This window comes from Triticum dicoccoides, chromosome 3B, assembly GCF_002162155.2.
Source record: "Triticum dicoccoides isolate Atlit2015 ecotype Zavitan chromosome 3B, WEW_v2.0, whole genome shotgun sequence".
Classification (NCBI taxonomy): domain Eukaryota; kingdom Viridiplantae; phylum Streptophyta; class Magnoliopsida; order Poales; family Poaceae; genus Triticum; species Triticum dicoccoides.
In genome coordinates this window covers 485,788,031-485,811,224 of record NC_041385.1, presented here as the reverse complement: position 1 = coordinate 485,811,224, position 23,194 = coordinate 485,788,031, and the positions used below count along the sequence as shown (strand labels likewise).

The 23,194-nt window shown below is 43.0% G+C and overlaps 1 long non-coding RNA gene across 8 annotated transcripts; it reads left to right on the top strand.

Moving 5' to 3' along the window:
* Positions 1-2,663, top strand: LOC119276675. 8 transcript variants are annotated; one of them, XR_005136736.1, is made up of 7 exons: positions 1-129; positions 484-563; positions 794-1,065; positions 1,174-1,274; positions 1,402-1,870; positions 1,998-2,059; positions 2,186-2,663. It is a non-coding gene; the product is annotated as an uncharacterized LOC119276675 (long non-coding RNA). The 8 variants fall into 8 exon arrangements; XR_005136735.1 differs by having other exon boundaries at positions 814-938; positions 1,007-1,065; positions 1,402-2,663; XR_005136731.1 differs by having other exon boundaries at positions 794-938; positions 1,012-1,065; positions 1,402-2,663.
* Positions 2,664-23,194: the final 20,531 nt, after the last annotated feature.

The window sequence follows — 23,194 nt, the reverse complement described above, 5'->3', positions numbered from 1 at the left end:
AGGCCCGGAAGCAATCGCCCGCTCAGCCGATTTACTGGTCCAGGTCACCTCCGCCGCTGTCACGGCGGGCAGGGCTCCAGGCCAGTCTCCGTCACGGCCGCCGCCACCTCCGACGCTCCCCGGCCACAGGTGCGCATTAACTCGCCTGTTGATTGACCTTCCCGCTACTACCCTATTGCTGCCGCTATCCTTTCGACTGCACGACATATGCTCTGCCGGCCACAAGTGCCCATGAAAAACTGAAACGGCCCAAGGCACTGCAGCATTCATGGCCTCTATAGATCGCCATTCATGGCCTCTATAGATCGCCCTCCATTACCCTACAAATGCGGAAAAATTACTGCTGCACCCGCGTTTAAAAACCCGTCTATGCTGCCATCGTCATCCACTCTGGACCGTCCTCTACTCTGGAAGTTGTACTCCCCCTAATATTAGCCACACTGATTTTTACCATCTCTGATCTTATTTTTATGATTTTCTCAGACTGCAGGTTGGGTCGAAAGGTGCTCGATGATTTGCTTCATAGGACTACTGCTGCTCGGATTGATTTCGTTGTTACGCAGGTCTTCTGCTAATCCCGTCTGTCCAGATTGTTCTTTGCTGCGACTTGCATATGCAAAAAGCCTACAATGCTAATATGGAAAATCAGGCTTTCACGTTTCACAGTACTTCTTATTTCTTCTTCTCAACACAACTTTTCTCATCCGAGAAAAAATCACGGATGATTGGTTCCCATATTATTTTCTGTTTTGTGTGTGTTTATTGTACGATTGATTATATCCATTTCTAATAGGGATAATATGTTGATGCTAGAGTTTAAACTCTAAAATCAGACAAGGGCGTGGTGTTCAGGATGTGGTTGAGAGAATAGTAGTTGGCAGATACTGGATTACCTGACCAGAAAGAGTATCATGGAATTGGATACAGACTTCCCTCAGGTTTTTGCAATTTAGATTAGCAAATCACTTTTACTATGTACGAAACTGATCTGTTTCTTCTCATTTAGGATAGACGCAGTAGAAAAGAAGTCGTCATGTTTCTCCAATATACTCCCTCCATCCCAAAGTAAGTGTCTTTGATGTATTACAACTTTGTTGTGTTTTCAGTGCCGTGTGTCATATTTTGATGTGTTAAAATGTTATGAAGCTACTAAATTTATCATTTAACATCCAGGAAAACTTATGCATGTGGATATCTTCATTTTACCATATCTTGGGTTGACAGGAAACAAGCTGTCCCCCATGATTTTTAGCTTTGATGTGCCCTGACGTTCTGTAAGTAGCCTCTCTATCCCTCTCAAATTATTTTTCTTAAAGATACACAAGGCGCAATAAATTATCTTGCTTCTTTCCTGAAAATTGTACTGAAGTCACTTTCTTATTTCATGCTTCTGATGGACAGATTATAAACATTGCATGCTGGTTGGTAAACAAAATTGTTCAAGCAATTTCGAAGTGATGTGTTACTTGGTGCAGTCTAATCTGAACATTATTCTTATTTTCCTTTGTTACTGAAAATTATTCCGTACACAGACACACACACACGCAACTGTGAAGGTATATGTGTTTTTTGTTTTTGGACAAGTCATACACATGTTTGACTGATAATCATGATGCCTTGCTTCCTTTCTTTGCTGAAATTTTACAACAATGCCTCTACTAACCTCATTTCAATTGATGAGTACAGACCTTCTGTTTGTTTTTGTGTGTGTTAAATGGCATAGGAATTTCTCCCCTGGAGCTTTCCAGTTTAGAGAACTGAATTTGACAGTCCAAATCATAAGACAACATTCAACATTACTAAGCAAGGGAACTTCAGAAAATATTTTCCTGTCCCTGGTAGAAACAGAACTGAAGATTACACCCTTCAGGTTAGATATGGACACTCCAAATCAGTAGACACCTTTTTTCTTCTTTTTGGTATTGCTTCCAAAATCATGATTACATTCATATCACAAAACAGTCAAAATGCTAAGCTAAATTGTACTACAACAACAGCCAATCTACAACTACAGCCAACAGCTACAGCAGCTGAGCGCACATCACATGGACCTAGCCAAGTACGTTTACAGTGCAAGACAATCTCGGCGACATTGACAGAGCAAAATTTGTTGTATTTTTTTCCATCAATTGTTTTGTTCTGATGCTGAACATAAAATAAATGTATGCTTGCTGCTCATTATCAGGCTATGAGGCAGACAAAGCAACTACAAAAGAATGTATCCTAGCTACCTTCACCAATATGTTGCAGCAGCAAGTCAAGCCACAGAGACTATATGAATGCTTGCTGTTAATTTCATTGGAATGCAGGAATGGCTGACCGAGAGCAGTGTGCACATCTCTGAGGCCAAACGAGGCGTTGGAGTCGAGGATTTGACACAATTTGGATCGAATTACTACTATCTATCCAACCGGTCTTTCTCTCCTCGGGTCTTGGTAGTTCGTCCCTGAGATTGGTTTTCTATGCCTAAGAAAGTGGAATGGAGGGAGTAACGCCTTGAGGTCTTATTTATTATAATTATAGTCAATGTAGTTCCATTTTCATATTGTAGAGATGATCTTCGTTGTGTTACCTTTGGCCAGTAGGGTATGTCAACCGGCTTTACCTATGGAACACTTAGTTTATTCCCAGTACTTTATCAGCAATCATTTTTGTTAAAAGCACCTTTTTTTTGCATGGTAATACGTGTCTCATTCATATCATAAAGAACAAAGTACAAAACACGTAAAGACTGACATGACAAAACTGAAAAGATAGCAGAACATCTCGGAGCTTGACATCAACGCTCGTCAACTGCCTCCGGCACCACCACAGCAGCCACCAAAGAAAAGAATGACGAATCACCACCTCACCCGAGCTCGACGCGGCTCCATCGCTGATATGCAGCTTTGCGGACCTCCAAGGTGGCTCACCAAAAGTAAAGCCGTTACCATTGAACGAATCAGACCGGGGCAACACCCCGAACACGCCATCGAACTCCAAATCTAGCACCCCACCACGACTAAAAGTATATGTACACCTACCACCGCAGTGGCAAGAGTTCATTCTCTTCATAGGATACTCTTGCATTGCTATGAACTTGGCCTCAGATCAGATTTTATTTAACAATATTGCATTTTATTGTTAGCATCCCACAATCCATTAAGTTATTTAGAAATTATCACTTATGCTATGTTCATTCAACCGTATCATTGCTAACAAGCATTTCCCTGTTTAATGAAATGTTTTTGAAGCAACATTCCCGCAGCAATGCGCGGGGTGTCATCTAGTTAGTATAATAAAGAAAATCACTACTTTAAGTATTGTTGCAAACCCATTCATATTTTATTTTTGGATTATCCCTACTGTATTATAATTTTTCCTTGGCTTATACCATCGATACAGTCCGTAGTTCCATCAAAACAAGCAAAACAATGCATCGAAGACAAAATCTGTCTTAAACAGGACAGTCTGTAGCAATGTGAACTCTCACCATACTTCTCTAACTCCAAAACTTTTGAAAAATTAGGACAAAATAAACAGTTTGCCTAGCAGTACTGTGTAAAAATTTCAGAATTTTGCATGTTCCAATAAAAAAATGTAAATTCACGCACTACGACAAAAGTTTATGTTTTTGCGCCGCACATACCAAATGAACAATCTAATCATCCTAAAGGCAAATCTTGGCACATTATTTTTATAATACAATGGATTTGTACAAGGGGATAAATATTTTTGTTGAAAAGTTTCTGTAATTAAGATTCACAAAGTTTCTATGGGCATGAACAAAGTTCAAGCTAGCTCCCACTTTAACAATGCTCATCTCTCTCACTTTCACTTTTCTTTTTGAAAAAGTTTTAGGTTCCCCTCTATGTTTTTATGTTTTTAAACTTTGTAAAAGCACACAATAGAAGTAAATGACTCTCTAAAACTGCCGGTTGTCTCCCAGGCAGCGCTTTCTTTAAAGCCATTAAGCTAGACATAAAGTGCTCAAGTAATTGATCCACCCGGATCACAAGGTATATCAAAGCCAATTTTAATTAACAATGATTTATAATTTAGTAGTGAGCACAAAGCAACATATCATGCAATAACGAAGTCTAACTCTCTTCCTATGCATCAACATGTCATAAAAAAACAATTCATGCACATCAAGTAAAGGCCAATACATAGCATAAGCAGTTTCGTGCAATTTTATCGCGTTGGAAACATACAGAGGCGGAGATGTAGTTCCTCTATCATAATAATTGAAAGTAGGAGCAGCAAGCACATGCATATTAAATTCAGCAAAATCATCATGTGTAATGGTAGCATGTAACATTAATATAATCCTTAATAAGAGCAAACTTCTCCGTTATAGTGTAATTGGGAGAACTCAAAAAGATAATAGGACTATCATGTGTGGGTGCAATAGCAACAATTTCATTCTTAACATAAGGAACTATAGCAAGTTCATCTCCCTAAGCATAATCCTTATTGGCACCATGGCCACAAACATAGAAATCATCAATTTCATCAAAAAGGGACATTTCAAATGAATCCAAGGGATCATAGCAATTATCATAGCATTCTTCCTTCGGTAAGAACAAAGGGACATTAAACAATGTATGAGTTGAAGAGTTACTCTCATTAGAAGGTGGGCACGGGTAGCTAATCCGTTGTTCATCCTTTTGTTCTTTGCTCTCCTCGTCATATTTTTCATCCAATGAGCTCACAATTTCAACATTTTCTTCTTGATATTTTTCTGCAAAATATTAGTCTCTTTTTGGACAGCGGAGACTTTCTCAATAAATACATCGATATCAGAATTGTATTTATAAATCTCATAGCAATATTTAAGTATAGCAAAATTTTCAGGTCTATAAACAGCATCATCAAAATTTTAATACTTCTCAAACAAAGTTTCAATTTCATAAGCACCCTTAAAAGCAAACAATTCTTATATTCGTCCCACATCATAGTAATCATATCTACCATTAGCATAATAATCTAAGGTTTCATTATCGTTAAATTTGCATGAAAAGGGAAGGTGTGGAGCCTTCATCCTAGATCAATAATTAGAATCATATCTGAAGCATAGATCCCGAGCATACTAGTGCAACATATGAATTTGATCCCATAACATTTTCCCCTTTTGCGTCAAGCGATAATCCCTAAAGTATTCGCGTTGATCCAACACATTATGAACTTGAATAAGGTTTTCTCAGGATTACCAAAGTAGTGTTTAATATTTTTCACATAGCGAGCATCGAGGGTTTTAGGAGGTTCCCATCTCCATGAGTAGCAAGTAAAACTATTTTCTTTGGTATTTCGTGTTCCATATTCATAACTAAAATAGAGAACAATTTAGAACAGAAAATAAAAACTACTTAGTGATAAAGAAAACAAGCACACACGAGAATATTCACCCCATGCTATTGCTCCCCGACAACGGCGCCAGAAAAAGGTCTGGATAACCCACAAGTATAGGGGATCATTTGTAGCCTTTTTCGATAAATAAGAGTGTCAAACCCAATGAGGAGCTAAAGGTAGAACAAATATTACGTCAAGTTCTATCGACCATCGATACAACTCTACGTACACTTAACGTTTGCTTACCTAGAACAAGAATAAAACTAGAAGTACGTTGCGAGAATAAAACTACGAATAAATTTCTTGATAATAAAAGTGGATAGCTTTTGTCATCCAAGAAAGTCATCTGTCCCTAGGTGATCGATAACTAGACCAGTGATCATTATTGCAATTTTATCTAAGAGAGAGGCATGAGCTAACATACTTTCCTTACTTGGATCATATGCACTTATGATTGGAACTCTAGATAGCAAGCATCCACAACTACCAAAGACATTAAGGTAAAACCCAACCATAGCATTAAGTACAAGTCCTCTTTACTCTCATACGGAACAATCCACATACTCGGGTCTGTGCTTCTGTCACTCACGCCACTCACCATAAGCGAATCATGAACGTATTGCAACACCCTAAAGGGGGGATCCCACACGTTTGCGTGACACGGAGGGCACGTAGGACAGCACCAAAATAAAATATACAACTCAAACCAATCATGATCATCAATCAACCCATAGGACAAAACAGATCTACTCAAACATCACAGGATAACCACATATCATTGGGTAATAGTATATAGTGTTGAGCACCATGTTTAAGTATAGAATTGCAGCGGGAATAGAGAGATTACACCACTGCATAGAGGGGAAGAAAGTTGGTGTTGACGGTAGCAAGGTTGTTGGTGTAGATCGCCGTCATGATCCTTGCCCCAGTGGCACTCCGGTGCTACCGGGAGAGAGGGGAGAGAGCCCCTCCTCCTTCTTCTTCCTTGACCTCCTACATAGATGGGAGGAGGGTTTCCCCCTCTGGTCCATGGTCTCCATGGCGGCGGAGGGGCGAGAGCCCCTCCGAGATTGGATCTCTCTCTCTCTCTCTCTCTCTCTCTCTCTCTCTGCTATCTTCTCTTTCACATTGATTCCACCTACCAAAAATCACATATATTCCAAAAATAATTCTCCGTAAATTATTATCACGTTTGGTCTTCATTTGATATGGATATTTTACGAAACAAAAAACATGCAACAAACAGGAACTGGCACCGGGCACTGGATCAACATGCTAGTCCAACAAATCATATAAATGGTTGCCAAAAGTATGTGAAAGTTGTATAATATTGGCATGAAACAATGAAAAATTATAGATACGATGGAGATGTATCACTTAACGCCAATATTCTTACTAAGAATAATTACTCACTAACTTGTCACACATATAACTATCTCCATATCTCAATACTATTACAAGGAATCAATTTTACATTGTCCAATGATCTTCATGAGAGCTTTATTATATCCCCCTTGAATATATTTACTTTGCGACTAAGTTCATATATCACCATTTCCACTTTTGAAGCTCTCAAATAAATTTAAGTGAGGTACAAGAGCATAAATATTTCTTCAAAAAATTCAACTCTCAAATAATCTAAGTGAAGCATGAGAGCATTTATTCAAAATTTACTAACTCTCAAAATAATCTAAGCGAAGCATGAGATCATATTTGTTCAAAATTAAAGCACCACTGTGCTTAAAAAATATATAAGTGAAGTACTAGAGCAATTCCTAGCTCAAAACATTGAAGTGAAGCACATAGAGCAATTCTAACAAATCATAGCATCATTATGGCTCTCTCAAATAGGTGTGTCCAGCAAGGAATAGCTCCAAGTAAAATTACTGATGGTCGTTGGAAGAAAGAGGGGATGCCTTCCGGGGCATCCCCAAGCTTAGTTGCTTACATTGGGGTGCCATGCGCGTCCCCAAGCTTAGGCTCTTTTCACGCCTTATTCCTTCATCCATCGTGATTTCACCCAAAACTTGAAAACTTCAATCACACAAAACTTAACAAAACCTTCATGATATCCGTTAGTATAATAAAGCAAATTACCACTTTAAGTATTGTTGCAAACCCATTCACATTTTATTTATTGCATTATACCTACTGTATTCTAACTTTACCATGGCTTATACTCCCTGATACAATCCATAGATTCATCAAAATAAGCACACAACACAACAAAAACAGAATCTATCAAAAATAGAACAGTGTGTAGTAATGTGTACTTTAACCATACTTTTGTCACTCCAAAAGAATTGAAATATTAGGAAGACAGAGGCAATTTGTATATCAGTCTTGTGTAAAAAATTTAGAATTTTTCATTGCTTTTGTGATTCGTAAAATTCAGCTACTGGACGTAAACGTTTTGGTTTTCCAACATGATCATATAACTATCATCCAAGCCATACTAAAGGAATTACTTGGCACAAACACTAATTGAAACATAAAAAGCACAATCATAAAAGAGGCATATTTGTGTATTTATTGAAAAACAGGAAAGAAACAAAAAAATATAGGATAAATATTGGGTTGCCTCCCAACAAGCGCTATTGTTATATGCCCCTAGCTTGACACAATGCATAGAATCAAGTATTGTCATCTTTGGTTTTTGATCCATAGGTCGCCCTCATGATTGATTCATATGGTAGCTTAATTCTAGTTCTAGTAAAGTGTTCCATACCATTTCTCAAAGCAAATTGAAATTTTATATTCCCTACTTTCATATCAATCACGACACCTATAGTTCGTAAAAACGGTCTACCAAGTATTATGGGACAAGACGGATTGCAATCGGTATCAAGAACAATAAAATCTATGGACAGATAGTTCCTATTTGCAAGAATAAGTACATCATTAATTCTTCCCAAAGCCTTTTTAATAGTAGAATTGGCCGAGTGGAAATTAAGAGAACATTCTTCCAACTTGATAAAACCTAGCACGTCACATAGAGATTTCGGAATTGTGGAAACACTAGCACCCAAATCACATAAAGCATTGCAGGCACTTATAATTTTTTATCTTAAATTTAATGGTGGGTTCTCATTCATCATATAATTTTCTAGGAATTGAAATATCTAAATCTAGCTTTTCTTCTAAAGCTTTCATCATTTCTTCTACAATATGTTTAGTAAAAGTATTACTTTGTTCATGCGCATTGGGTGAATTTAGTAAGGACTGCAACAAAGAAATACACTCAATCAAAGAACAATTATTGTAATTAAAGTATTTGTAATCCAAAAGAGTGGGCACATCACTAGCTAAATATTTTACCTCTCCAAACCCACTTTTATCATTTTTTCAACAATACTTTCACCCTCCGAATTATGAGGACGCCTTCTAAATAAAGTTGGCTCTTTTCCAGTCCTCTTATCATCAATTGTAATATTACTAAACAAGGAATCAATAGAACAAACAGCAATCATCTTAATATCTTCATCATTACTATGAAAGCAATATGTTGAAAATGCTCTTTCTATAAATTCTCTTTTAGCTCTACATAGCGGTTCTTTTCTTACTTTCATCCATGTAAACATATAAAGCTTTAATTGATTCATTGACATCAACCTTAGGTGGAAAAAAATTAATCTTGAGATTTCCTACACCGTGAGTAAGTTTATCAATGCTTCTAGACATATCATCAATCTTATTCAGTTTTTCTTCTATTGTAGTATTGAAAACTTTTTGAGCATTGATAAATTCTTTAATATTACTATCAAGATCAGTAGCTTCATGTTGTTATTATAAGAAGAATTACCATAATTGTTAGATGAATTTCCAGGATATGGTCTAGGATTAAAATTACTTCTATAAGCATTGTTATTAAAATTGTTTTGCGAGACAAAACTCACATCAAGGGGTCCTTATTTTGGTCAATCAAAGTAGACAAAGGCACATCATTAAGATCAATAGGAGCATTTTTACTAGCAACCAAATTCATAAGTCCATCAACTTTTTCACTCAAAGTACTAATTTCTTCAACAGAATTAACTTTTTTACTAGTGGGTGCTTTTTCGGTATGCAATTGCGAATAATTTGCCATGATATTATATACTAATTTAGTAGATTCACCCAAAGTAATCTCCATAAAAGTACCACCCGCGACAGAATCTAAAATATTTCTAGAAACAAAATTAAATCCCGCATAGAATTTTGTATAACCATCCAAAGATTTAAACCATGAGTAGGACAATTTATTAACATTAATTTCATTCTTTCTCAAGATTGTGCAACATGTTCATGGTCAGGTTGCTTGAAATTCATAATTTTATTTCTAAGGGTAATAGTTCCCGTGGGCGGAAAATACTTAGTAATAAGGCATATTTGCACTTATCCCAAGAATCAATACTATTACGAGGCAAAGATGAAAATCAAAATTTTGCACGATCCCGCAAAGAGAAAGGAAATAATTTTAATTTCACAACATCATTGTCCACATCTTTTTTCTTTTGCATCTCACGCAACTCTACGAAAGTATTTAGATGGGACGCGCCATCCTCATTAGGATTACCAGAAAATTGCTCTTTCATAACAAGATTCAACAAAGCGGCATTAATATCATAAGACTCCACACTAGCGGCGGGAGGAGAAATAGAAGTATTAATAAAATCATTGTTAATAGTATTGAAAGAAATCACACAATTTGGTATTTTCTTGAGACATCATGACTACACAAATACGATCGCAAGAAAACAAAAGATTAAACAAGAAAAAGGCAAATGAAAATATTTTGGATTTTTGCCAAAAAACGTTTTTGAAGTGGGGAGATGAAAACGAGAGGCAAAAGGAAAATAAAAATAATTGCAAGGAGATGAGAGTTTGTGTGTAGGAACCTGATAGATGTTGATGATGTCTCCTCGACAACGGCGCCATAAATTGGCAAGTTGATAGGAGACTACCTTGACTTGATCCTCCCGGGCAACGGCACTAGAAATTCTTCATGGTTGCTTGTATCTGTGTTGGTATTTCCCCTAAGAGGAGAAGATTATGCAGCATAGCAATGGTAAGTATTTCCCGCAGTTATGAAACCATGATTATCAATCCAGTAGGAGAACCAAGCAACAATATGTAAACAACACATGCACACAAACCACAAAAACTTGCAACCCAACACATAAGAGGGGTTGTCAATCCCTCCTTGGTATTGAGATAGATTAAATTGTATGAGATTTTATAAATAGATCTAACTAAAACACAAAATAAAATATATAAAAGAAAAACATAGCAAGGTATTTTTGGTTTTATATGATAGGAAAATAGACCTAGGGGTCGTAGTTTTTAGTAGAGACTTCTCTCGAGAAAATAGCATATGGTGGGTAAAGAAATTACAGTTGGGCAATTGATAAAAAAAGCGAATAATCATGATGATATCCAAGGCAATGATCATGTATATAGGCATAACGTCCAAGATTAGCAGACCAAAATGATTCTGCATCTACTACTGTTACTCCACACATCGACCGCTATGTATCATGCATCTAATGTATTAAGTCCATGGAAAAACGGATTAATACAATAAGAATGATGACATGATGTAGACAAGATCTATTCATGTAGGAATAGACCCCATCTTTTTATCCCTAATAGCAACGATACATGCGGGTCATGTCTCTTTCTGTCACTGAGATTGAGCACCGCAATATCGAACCCATCACAAAGCACCTCTTCCCATGGCAAGAAAAGTCAATCTAGTTGGCCAAACCAAACAAAAATTTCAGAGAAGAAATACGAGGCTATAACTGTTGGGGAACGTAGCATGCAATTTCAAAAAAATTCCTATGATCACGCAAGATCTATCTAGGAGATGCATAGTAGTGACAGGGGGAGACTGTGTCCACGCACCCTCGTAGACCGAAAGCGAAAGCGTTATGTTAATATGGTTGATGTAGTTGATCGTCTTCACGATCCAACCGATCTTAGTACCGAACGTACGGCACCTCCGTGTTCAGCACACGTTTAGCTCGATGACGTTCCTCGAACTCTTGATCTAGTAGACGGTCGAGGGAGAGTTTCGTCAGCACAACGGCGTGGTGACGGTGATGGTGATGTGATCCGCACAGGGCTTCGCCTAAGCACTACGACGCTATGACCGGAGGCGTAAACTGTGGAGGGGGGCACTGCACAGGGCTAAGAGAACAATTGATGTGCCTTTGGGGTGCCCCCCGCCCCCGTATATAAAGGAGGGGAGGAGGAGGTGGCCAGCCCTAGGGGTGGCGCGCCATGGGGGGGAGTCCTACTAGGACTCAACTCCTAGTAGGATTCGCCCCCTTGCTTCCAACGGAGAGGGAAAAGGGAAAAGAGGAGGAGAGACAGAAGGAAAGGGGGGCCGCGCCCCACCCCTTGTCCAATTCGGATTGGGCAAGGAGGGGCGAGCGCCATCTCCCATGGCCTGCCTCCTCTTCTCCACTATGGCCCATGAGGCCCATTAACTTTCCCAGGGGGTTCCGGTAACCTCCCGGTACTCCGAAAAATCCCCGGACCTCTTCGAAACCATTCGGGTGTCTGTATATAACCTTCCAATATATCAATCTTTACCTTCCGACACTTTCGAGACTCATCGTCATGTCCGTGATCTCATCCGGGACTCCGAACGAACTTCGGGCACCAAAACACATAACTCGTGATACAAATCGTCATCGAACGTTAAGCGTGCGGACCCTACGGGTTTGAGAACTATGTAGACATGACCGAGAGACATCTCCGTTCAATAACCAATAGCCGAACTTGGATGCTCATATTGGTTCCTACATATTCTATGTAGATCTTTATCGGTAAAACCGCATAACAACATACGTTATTCCCTTTGTCATCGGTATGTTACTTGCCCGAGATTCGATCGTCGGTATCCTCATATCTAGTTCAATCTCCTTACCGGCATGTATCACTACAAAAAGAGACACATCCGTGACATTTTGGGCCAAACGAAATATTTTTCTATCATACTTATGACACTTCTATGACGATAATTGTGACAAAACCCGGTATCATCATAGATGTGGTGGGCTCCTACTTCTATGACAAAAAATCATGACAGAAAATGGGCTTTTCGTCCTGGGCGGGCTGGAGACGTAGCTGCATGACATTCTTTGGGCCGTCCATGACGGAAAAAACCGTGGTAGAAGCGAGGATGAGGAAAATTTCGGGGAGTTCCCGGTTACGGTGGGCGGTCGGGGGCCGAGCGATGTGCGTTTCTCTCATACACATACACACGTGTGTGCAAGGCGTTGGTTCTAACTGAACCCGAGCAAGGCGTTGGGCTCTAACTGAACCCGAGTGATTGCACTGCAGGCTACGCGTTACTGAACCCTAGCGATCGATCGATGGCTGTTAACTAAACCCGATCGACCGATTCCTTCGCTACTACTGCTAACTGAAGCCGATCGATTGGATGAACAGTGAGCGGTGGGGGTGGATGCAGGACCCCGTGGCATTGCCTCTGGATGAACAGGATGACCCCGTGGAGGGCTGGATGAACAGTAGACAGTGAAGGGGTGCCCGTGGAGGGGTGGTTGAACAGTAGCCGGTGGAGTAGCGCATGGTGGAGGCTAGATGAACAGGAGCCCGTGGAGGCTGGAGGAGGTCGACGGTAGCCCGTGGAGGCTAGAGGAGGTCGACAGTGGAGATGAAGAGTATCCCGTGGAGTCCCGTTTTGTGGTACGCCACACCCATCCTGATGAACAGGACCCCGTTTTGACCATAGCGCTCCAACACAAGTCCGTTTCATCCGTTTTGTGGTACGCCACACCCCTACCGATCAACAGGACCTCCGTTTCGACCGTAGTAGTTCCGTTTCCTCTGTTTTCCGGTACACCAGACCCCTCCCGATGAACAAGATCCCATTTCGAACATGGCCGGTAGAACACAAGGACGTTTCCTCCGTTCTGCGGTACGCCAGGCCTCGTTTCCATCACCTGTTCCATCCAAGCCAGTTGGCTCCCACGCATTCTGTTGCCTCCCGATGAACACGACGCATTCCGTTGCCTCCCCATGAACACGACGCATTCCGTTGCCTCCCCATGAACACGACGATGACGTTGTTTCTCTGTTCTGACCCAGCCATGTACACGAGCCCTGGCCGTGCGTATGCGCGAGTAGGTATTCAAGACCCCGCCCGTATGTACGTACGTGGCCGTATTTTCTTTCTTGCACCCTGGCCGTTGTACATACGTATACATGCTACATGCGCGCCTCTACTACGACACATGCGCGCATCTACATCCACCAGTATGTACGTACACGTTCGTGACCAGAATGACAACGCTACGTACGCTTCGATCAGGTGGGTCCCGACTGTGAGGCACTTCCTTGCGTGCGAAAATGTAGCTGGTGGGTCCCAGCAGTCAGGGGGCGAATCGTTTTTTTGCCCGAACGCACTTCCTTGCATGCGAAGATGTAGCTGGTGGGTCCCAGCAGTCAGGGGGGCGAATCATTTTTTTGCCCGGACGCACTTCCTTGTGTGCGAAGATGTAGCTGGTGGGTCCCAGCAGTCAGGGGGAAACGTTTTTTTCGCAAAATACAGTGGCCCGTCTGATGGGTCCCAGCTGTCAGGTGGAGGAATCATTATTTTCCGCATAATAAGGAGGCACTTCCTTGCTGCGGCCGTGGACCCATCTGTCAGCCTCTCCACGTACAGTCCACGTCCGATGGAAGTCGTTCCTTCACCATGTTGACCACGCCACGCCGAGAGCACCACGGCGGTGGACGACGGCAAGGCCTAGGAAGGGAACGACGCAAAGCCGGGGAAGACGCGGCAGTGGAAGCCCGCGCGGAGAGGAGTACGAGGGTTCACTGGTTCGGCTGTGGCGTGAGGCTGCCGTCACCGCAGAGCCTGGCTAGCGGTGGGAATAGTAGGGGGCGGTGAGGCCTCCGCGGTAGCATAGCCAGCCATGGGAGGCAGGTGCATGTAGCACGACTGGCGCTACTTTGGGCGGCTGGAGCAAGAAGACCAGAGGTTGAAGAAGCACTACGACCATTGGATGGACATCGCACGGTCACTTGAGCTAGAATGATTCATATTTACTAAGTTGACAAAGCCCTCCGTCCCTGTCAACTTAGTTGGCCCACAAGTCATCCTCCCACTATGGTGGATCCCAGCTAGCAGGGGGTATTCATTTTTTTGTGCGTAATAAGGAGGCACTTCCTTGCGTGCGAAGATATAGCTGGTGGGTCCGACATGTCAGCGAGGGGAATGTTTTTTCTCGCGAAATACAGAGGCCCTTCTGCTGGGTCCCAGCAGTTAGGTGGAGGAATCATTATTTTGCACGTAATAAGGAGGCATTTCCTTGTGTGCGGCCGTGGACCCAGCTGTTAACCTCTCCACGTAAAGTCCACGTCCGATGGATGTCGTTCATTGTCCACATTGACCAGGCCGCACCAAGAGCACCATGGCGGTGGACGACGGTGAGGCCTAGGAAGGGAACAACACGGAGCCGGGGAAGACTCGACAATGGTTGCCCACGCGGTGGGGAGACGAGGGTTTACTGGTCCGGCAGCCATCGCCGGAAAATAACAGGAGGTGTGGGTGAGTAGAGGAATGGCCTGGCCAGCAATGAAGTAGGATGGGGCGGTGCGGCCTGTGCGGCAGCACAGCCGGCCACGGGAGGCGGGAGCAGGCAGTCCCACCGGAGCTGGTTTGGGTGGCTAGAGCAAGAAGATTAGATATTGAAGAAGCAGCACGGCCGTGGGATTAAGATCCCACGGCCACTGCTGCTAGAATCGTTTGTGGACTAAGTTGACAAAGCCAAAGTAAACGTCAACCTAGTAGACCCACAAGTCAGCCTCCAAATTTGTCCCAAACAGCATACAACCCGAAATTTCTAGCCAGATTCAAATTAACTTTAAATCTAAATATACCTTAATTTAAATTCAATGAAATTTTACCCGCACAAAAACAATGAAATTTAAAATTTTACTCAGCAATCCCATTACCATGGGTATCAAGACTAGCAAAGCTTAATGGGCAAGAAAAAGGGTAAAGTGGTGAGGTTGCAGCAGTGACTAAGCATATATGGTGGCTAACATACGCAAATAAGAGCGAGAAGAGAGCACACGGAACGGTCGTGAAGCTAGCAATGATCAAGAGGTGATCCTGAACTCCTACTTACGTCAAACATAACCCAAAACCGTGTTCACTTCCCGGACTCTGCCGAAAAGAGACCATCACGGCTACACACTCGGTTGATGCATTTTAATTCGAATCTGGTGTCAAGTTATCTACAACCGGACATTAACAATTTCCCATTTGCCACATAACCGCGGGCATGGCTTTCGAAAGTTTATACCCTGCAGGGGTGTCCCAACTTAGCCCATGATAAGCTCTCGCGATCAATGAAGGATATACCTTCTCCCAGGAAGACCCGATCAGTCTCGGAATCCCGGTTTACAAGACATTTCGACAATGGTAAAACAAGACCAGCAAAGCCGCCCGAATGTGCTGACAAATCCTGATAGGAGCTGCACATATCTCGTTCTCAGGGCACACCAGATTGTCCAAACTTCCGGTAGGCCATCCTAGAGTTGCCCCTGGTGGCCACCGGCGGCTGACAGGTTGGACCAACACTCACGACGAGCACTGGCCCGGGGGAGGTAAATAAAGAAGACCCTCGGGCTCCGGAAACCCAAGGGAAAAAGGGCTAGGTGAGGCAAATGGTAAAACCAAGGTTGGGCCTTGCTGGAGGAGTTTTATTCAAAGCGAACTGTCAAGGGGGTCCCATAAATCTCCAAACCGCGTAAGGAACGCAAAATCAAGGAACATAACACCGGTATGATGGAAACTAGGGCGGCAAGAGTGGAACAAAACATCAGGCATAAGGCCGAGTCTTCCACCCTTTACCAAGTATATAGATGCATTAATTAAATAAGAGATATTGTGATATCCCAACATAATCCTGTCCATCATGGTGCAATCTTCAACTTCACCTGCAACTAACAACGCTATAAGAGGGGCTGAGCAAAAGCGGTAACATAGCCAAGCAACGGTTTGCTAGGAAGGGTGAAAAGGTTAGGGGCTGACATGGCAATTTGGGAAGGCTTGAAGAACAAGTGATAGGAAGCACAACATAGCGATAGAACGAAGCAACTAGCATAGCAATGATAGTAGTGAGATCCAAGGTGACGATCATCTTGCCTGAAATCCCGCTAGGAAGAAGAACGAGTGCATGAAGAAGACGAACGGACGTAGTTGAACGAATCCTCACAACTCCGGAATGAAACCGAAGCTAATGAGAGAAGCAAACCGGAAATAAGCAAACAACATGGTAAACACACAAGCATAATCATGGCATGATGCACAATCAAGTATGATGCATGTCCGGTTTAATGAGGCATGGCATGGCAAAGTGCAACAAACAATACTACAAGTTAAGTGGAGCTCAATATGCAACGAGTTGCATATTAACAAAACACCACATCAAATATTTAGTTCTCTCTCGTTTATGTATCCAACAATATTAAATGTTGTTAAATATGGCAAGGGGTGAAGCATAAGTAAACTATCTATTTAGGCAAGTTTAAATGAGTCCGGAACAACAAACAACAATTCTGGAAAATCCCCATATGCATATTTCGAATTTGGTACTGTTCTGCCCTAAACCATATTTTAGAGTTGTTAAACATGCAAGATGAGTGCACCATGTTAAACTAGGCATTTTTTAGCCCATTTACATATAAAGAACATTTAAAACTGAACTACGGTTATTTAGTTATGAAATAAATAATTTTAACATGGCATTTGAGCAATTTAAACAGACAACGTTTTAAACATTTTAAACATGGATGCAAGCAGCATATTATGAAAGTAGATGAGATTCTAAGCATTTTACATATATAATCCGTTTTAATCCGATGCACGGTTGTTGAGTTATTAAATGCATGAACATGAGGGTGCAATCTGTAAAACTGGAATTCACTGGATAATAGGAAAAATCGCAGACAGGGGAAAAGGGCTACACTGGGCCGAAACTGGCAGGCTGGCCCAACAGGAGCAGGGACGCTGGAGGCTCACCATGGGCTCTTGGCCTGGTCGGTGGAGGAGACAGGCCCGGCGAACAGGCGGCTTGGCAGGGCGCGATGCGGCTGGGCCTTGGCGCGGGATGCGGCCCAGGCACGTGCAGTCGAGGGGCGTGGTCAACGCAGGCAGGGGATCGGTCGGGACTTGGCGCTGGCCGCATCCTCGAAGCAGAGGAAGCAGGTCGACGGCGGCAGACTTGGCGCGTTCTCCGGCGAGGGCACCGCAACTTGAGGCGGGGAAGACCCAGAACGGGACGGAGCCGGCGGATCCAAGGCGAAGGTCACCGGATTCGGCAAGGAACATGATCGGTGGCGGCGGCACGAAGCATCCATGGCGGGGCCTTGGGTTCCCTGGGAGAGAAACTGGACGAGGGAGGTGGTCAGGGAGAGCTTCCACGAAGAAGAGAAAGGGGAATGGAGCAGGGGCGGCGAGGACAGCCTTCTGATGGGGCCTGGTCTCGGGTCACCGACAGCGGCCGGTCCGACGAGGCGCACGAGGGGAGAAACAGGTGCTCGGGCGGCTCGTTAGCGCAACGAGATGTGGCATGAGGAGGAGCGCGGAAGGAACAGGGCGCTGCAGGGGCGCACGGGAGGCTGCCGGGGAGAAGGAGCAAGGCAGCGCTGCTGCTGCAGTTATTGGCGGGCGGCTAGCTCGATCCGCTCGAGCCCGAGCTCCTGCGGGCTCGCACGCGGTAACTTCGAAGAAGGCAGGGAGGAGGTGCGCGAGGGGTTTGGCTGCTGGGGATTCGGGCAAGGAGGTGATTGGGGATCGAAGAGAGGCCGCGGGATTGGTCCGGTGAAGAAAACGAGGGAGGTGGGTGGCACTGCGGATGGATGGATTTGATGGGTGGCGGCTGCAGATCCGAGGAGGGAGGAGTCTATAGGCGGCGGCGGCTAGGGGGGACAAATGTCCTAGGATTTAGGGTTTGGTCTAAAAATGGACTAGGGGTCTATTTATAGGAAAAAGGGAGATGAGTTTGGATCATCCGATCGAAATCAGATGGTCGAGATAAAATAGGCTTCGAAAGTCCAAATGAGTAAACGGAGATGTTTTATAGATGTTTGGGGATGATCCGGACCCATTGGTCACGATAGCCTGGGTCAGGTTCGGGACAGCTTACGGACGCGCGCGAGGGGGTTTGAGCAAAGTGCAGAGAGGGTGGGCATTTAGACGAGAGGGGAAAACAAAGACAATGGGGTCTGACGAAAGGACACGGGGAGAAAGGGGGTTTTGTTGGTCTCGGGGAAAGAGAGAAGAGAGGGGTCCAATTGGTCTGAGAGAAGGTCAACAAGGACAAGCGGTCTGACAACAGGTCAACGAAGACTAAGAGAGAAACGGTAACTACGAACGGGTACGAGGTTTTATGAAAACACGCGGATGCAATGAGGATGATGCTATGATATGAAATGCAAGACATGAACAAAATGCAAAACAAAAGACAAAAACCCAACCACGAAGGTAATATCATATCACATCTCCGGAAAAGGCAAGAGTTGGAGTTACGAATATGGAAAGTTGTATCTGGGGCATTACAACACTCCACCACTACGAGAGGATCTCGTCCTGAGATCTAAGATGGCACCGGAGAGAAGCGGAAAAGGAAAAGGAGAGGTAAAACAAAGTTGCTTCTTTGACAAACGAGTGAAACCACGATCCTTGAGAGGTTGAAAAACATGGAAGAAAGAACACAACCTAGTTGAACGAAGTTGAGAGCACTCCGGTAGAAAATAGAAACAAGGAACACCATGTCAACCTTGGGGGTTGCAAAGCTATGAACGACGAGTACAATGGACAAGAAGGAATTGAAACCACTCTGGTTGAAACGAGATGAACAAGGAACAAGGAAGAACAAATTCGGACAGCACTCCGGTTGAAAAGAGATGCAAGACTTGATAAGATGAAAAGAACTTGAAGAGATGACACAACACTCTGGTTAAATGGATAAGCATGAAAGAACATGACCTTCACAATTCGACATGATGAGTGAAGAGAGCAAAATCATAATGCCTCCTGAAGAAATAATAGAAGATAGATCATTGGAATAAAAGAACGGAGAAGAAAATGCCAACTTCTACCACAAATGATCTTGGAAAGCACCCTTCCAAGAAGGTTAGAACGGAGTTGTTGGAAAACCAACAACAAAAAGAACAAGCTTTTTGTGGGCTTATGGAACACATCTCAAAATTATGAGGTGACATTCTGCCACTAACGAAAACAATTGCTTTCTTTGAGATCAACGAAGAGATGAAAACTTCTTCCACCAAGAGGATAAAGAGCAAGCTTGGGTCATGCATAATCACCACAAATAGCAACAACCCTTAAGGAAAGGCTTTAGGTGAAATCTGACACAAGATAACTCCAACGAAGAAGTTGATTGGTCGAAAAGATCTCTTGAACGAACAGAAAATGATGGATTTAAATATGTCAGTCTTGAAAACCTGTGAATCATGAAACATGAAGGAAAATTATCAAGAATGGCATAACACCGCCTCAAAAGATAAGGTAGGAAGAATTGCACTTCGGATGCAAGATGAAGAATGCTTGAACTCCTCAAAACAAAACATGTGTTGGCCACCATGTTTAGTTTAGAGTATAGCTTGGTGGGTCATAACTTCGAGAGAAACCATGAAGAACAATTGAAGAATGAAGAGAATCCTTGATGAACCACCATGTAGAGCCTCAATGAAGAACTCCGGGAACCACCACCATGAATTGTTGAGATACTCCGGGAGAATAAAAAACAAAGAGGTTGAGCCAACAATGAATAATAATTTGAAATCATCTTGGAAAACAACTGACTGATGAGATTCATTCTTACGTCAAACTTTGCAATGAAATTGGGAACAACTCCGGAAAAGTTAGAAGAGTCAGGTAAGATCCTAGGAAAAGACCTGTGGGTTAGGGCCCACTCAAAAGGAAACACCGTTGAATGATTGATTGAAAGGGGGGATTGCACCGGTTGAATTAAATGGCTTGAATGAGATAACAACCTCGAAATATCTTGGATAATGGAAACACAAATCTTGTGAGATTTCTTCAGCACTCCAGAACAAATGGATAGGAAGAAGTGAATGATTAAGAGGTGCAATGACATGAGAAAGCATTAGAAACGAGGAAAGTAATATGATGAATATCGAAAGCTTGAATTGGATCCACCGGAGAAGAAACAACAATGAAGGATGATGAACTTGAAACTATTGAGCATCTTCATGGGAAATCACCGGATAAGAACATTGAAAGAAAAGAATGAAGAGACTTCCCGCAAATAAAAGGATACATGATTAAGAAATCTGAGTCCTTGAAGAAAAGGGTGGGAGGGCGGGAAAACAAAGGCAACTTGGGACGGTTGAAACAAACACCGTTGAGAAAATCTTAGAATTGATCTCACAAATGTTGAAATGATCGGATCCACTTGAAGAGAAGCACACCGGTTGGAAAAGAGTTGACATGACAAACTCTATGATCAAGAAGGATAAGTACTCCCATAGAAATGTGAGAACACTGCTTGAAAGGTATGGATTCAACATTTGACTTCTAAGCAACTCGAATACCACAACTCAAAACAAAACAAAGGATTGGCTTGCAGAATAAGCCGGAACAAACACATATGATAGAGATTTACCCAATCCCATATCAGGCATTTGTCGGAAAGATATTCTAGGAGCTACTTGAATTCCCACCTATAAACTCCCGAAACTTTCTAGTTATGCAATCTGGTGTTGGGGATACAGGGGAAGCAATATATCTCACCCAAACTAACAATCCCTACATCCAGCTGTATCCATCCGTCAACACATAACCAAGAAAACTCCGGAAATCGTGTACCTCAACCTTCGAAAAGCATCCATTATACGAGTTATGGCAATACTCCCGAACTCCCCAGTACTGGGTGGCGTCGAGGTTATCTCACCAATAACTGCATAAAAGAGATTTTCGATGTCGGCAAAACTCAGGTATTCCAGAACTGCAATGATAAAATTGTGACGACAACACCTCGGAGCTCAACTCCCCAGGACACTGCCACAACCCCTAAATGTCAGGAGGCACCAAGAACAATGTTCTCGTCACAAGAATATCGGAACGATTCCAAGATACCCACGTGATCCTAAAAAAATAGTGAAATTTGAGGAGAGGAAAGACAAAACATCTACGTCAGGAGGCCTCACCAGAGCGACGAAGGGACTGAGGAGTAAAAATAATCCTACTCTCCGATATATATATAATCCTAAGACTCAAAATAGTTTTCTTCTAGACTCAACAATGACCAACAATCAAGGGGGCTCCTATGGTCGGTCGAGGCTCTGATACCAACTTGTCACGCCCAAGATGCGACCCTATCCTAAAGGAACTCGAAGGTCCCACCAAGGATAGAAGCGCATCTTGAAGACGCTTTTGCAAGGTGGATATCATTACATCAACATTACATAATAGAAAGGGATACATACATAAGGCATACAATGCCACACGAATACAACATCATCATACATGAGATCACCATCTGACTACGGATGAAACACAAACAGAAACTCAAATGACATCCACCCTGCTAGCCCAGGCTGCCGACTTGGAACCTATCCCCTGATCGAAGAAGAAGCAGAAGAAGAACTCCAAACAAGCAAACATCACTCTCGCGTCATGATCATCGCAAAACCAGTACCTGCAACTATTTTTGTAGTAATCTGTGAGCCACGAGGACTCAACAATCCCATTACCATGGGTATCAAGACTAGCAAAGCTTAATGGGCAAGAAAAAGGGTAAAGTGGTGACGTTGCAGCAGCGACTAAGCATATATGGTGGCTAACATACGCAAATAAGAGCGAGAAGAGAGCAAACGGAACGGTCGTCAAGCTAGCAATGATCAAGAGGTGATCCTGAACTCCTACTTATGTCAAACAAAACCCAAAACCGTGTTCACTTCCCGGACTCCGCCGAAAAGAGTCCATCACGGCTACACACTCGGTTGATGCATTTTAATTCGAATCTGGTGTCAAGTTATCTACAACCGGACATTAACAAATTCCCATCTGCCACATAACCGTGGGCACGGCTTTCGAAAGTTTATACCCTGCAGGGGTGTCCCAAATTAGCCCATGATAAGCTCTCACGATCAACGAAGGATATACCTTCTCCTAGGAAGACCCGATCAGTCTCGGAATCCCGGTTTACAAGGCATTTCGACAATGGTAAAACAAGACCAGCAAAGCGGCCCGAATGTGCCGACAAATCCTGATAGGAGCTGCACATATCTCGTTCTCAGGGCACACCGGATTGTCCAAACTTCCGGTAGGCCATCCCAGAGTTGCCCCTGGTGGCCACCGGCGGCTGACAGGTTGGACCAACACTCACGACGAGCATTGGCCCGGGGGAGGTAAATAAAGATGACCCTTGGGCTCCGGAAACCCAAGGGAAAAAGGGCTAGGTGAGGCAAATGGTAAAACCAAGGTTGGGCCTTGCTGGAGGAGTTTTATTCAAAGCGAATTGTTAAGGGGGTCCCATAAATCACCCAACCGCGTAAGGAACACAAAATCAAGGAACATAACACCGGTATGACGGAAACTAGGGCGGCAAGAGTGGAACAAAACACCAGGCATAAGGCCGAGTCTTCCACCCTTTACCAAGTATATAGATGCATTAATTAAATAAGAGATATTGTGATATCCCAACATAATCCTGTCCATCATGGAGCAATCTTCAACTTCACCTGCAACTAACAACGCTATAACAGGGGCTGAGCAAAAGCGGTAACATAGCCAAGCAACGGTTTGCTAGGAAGGGTGAAAAGGTTAGCGGCTGACATGGCAATTTGGGAA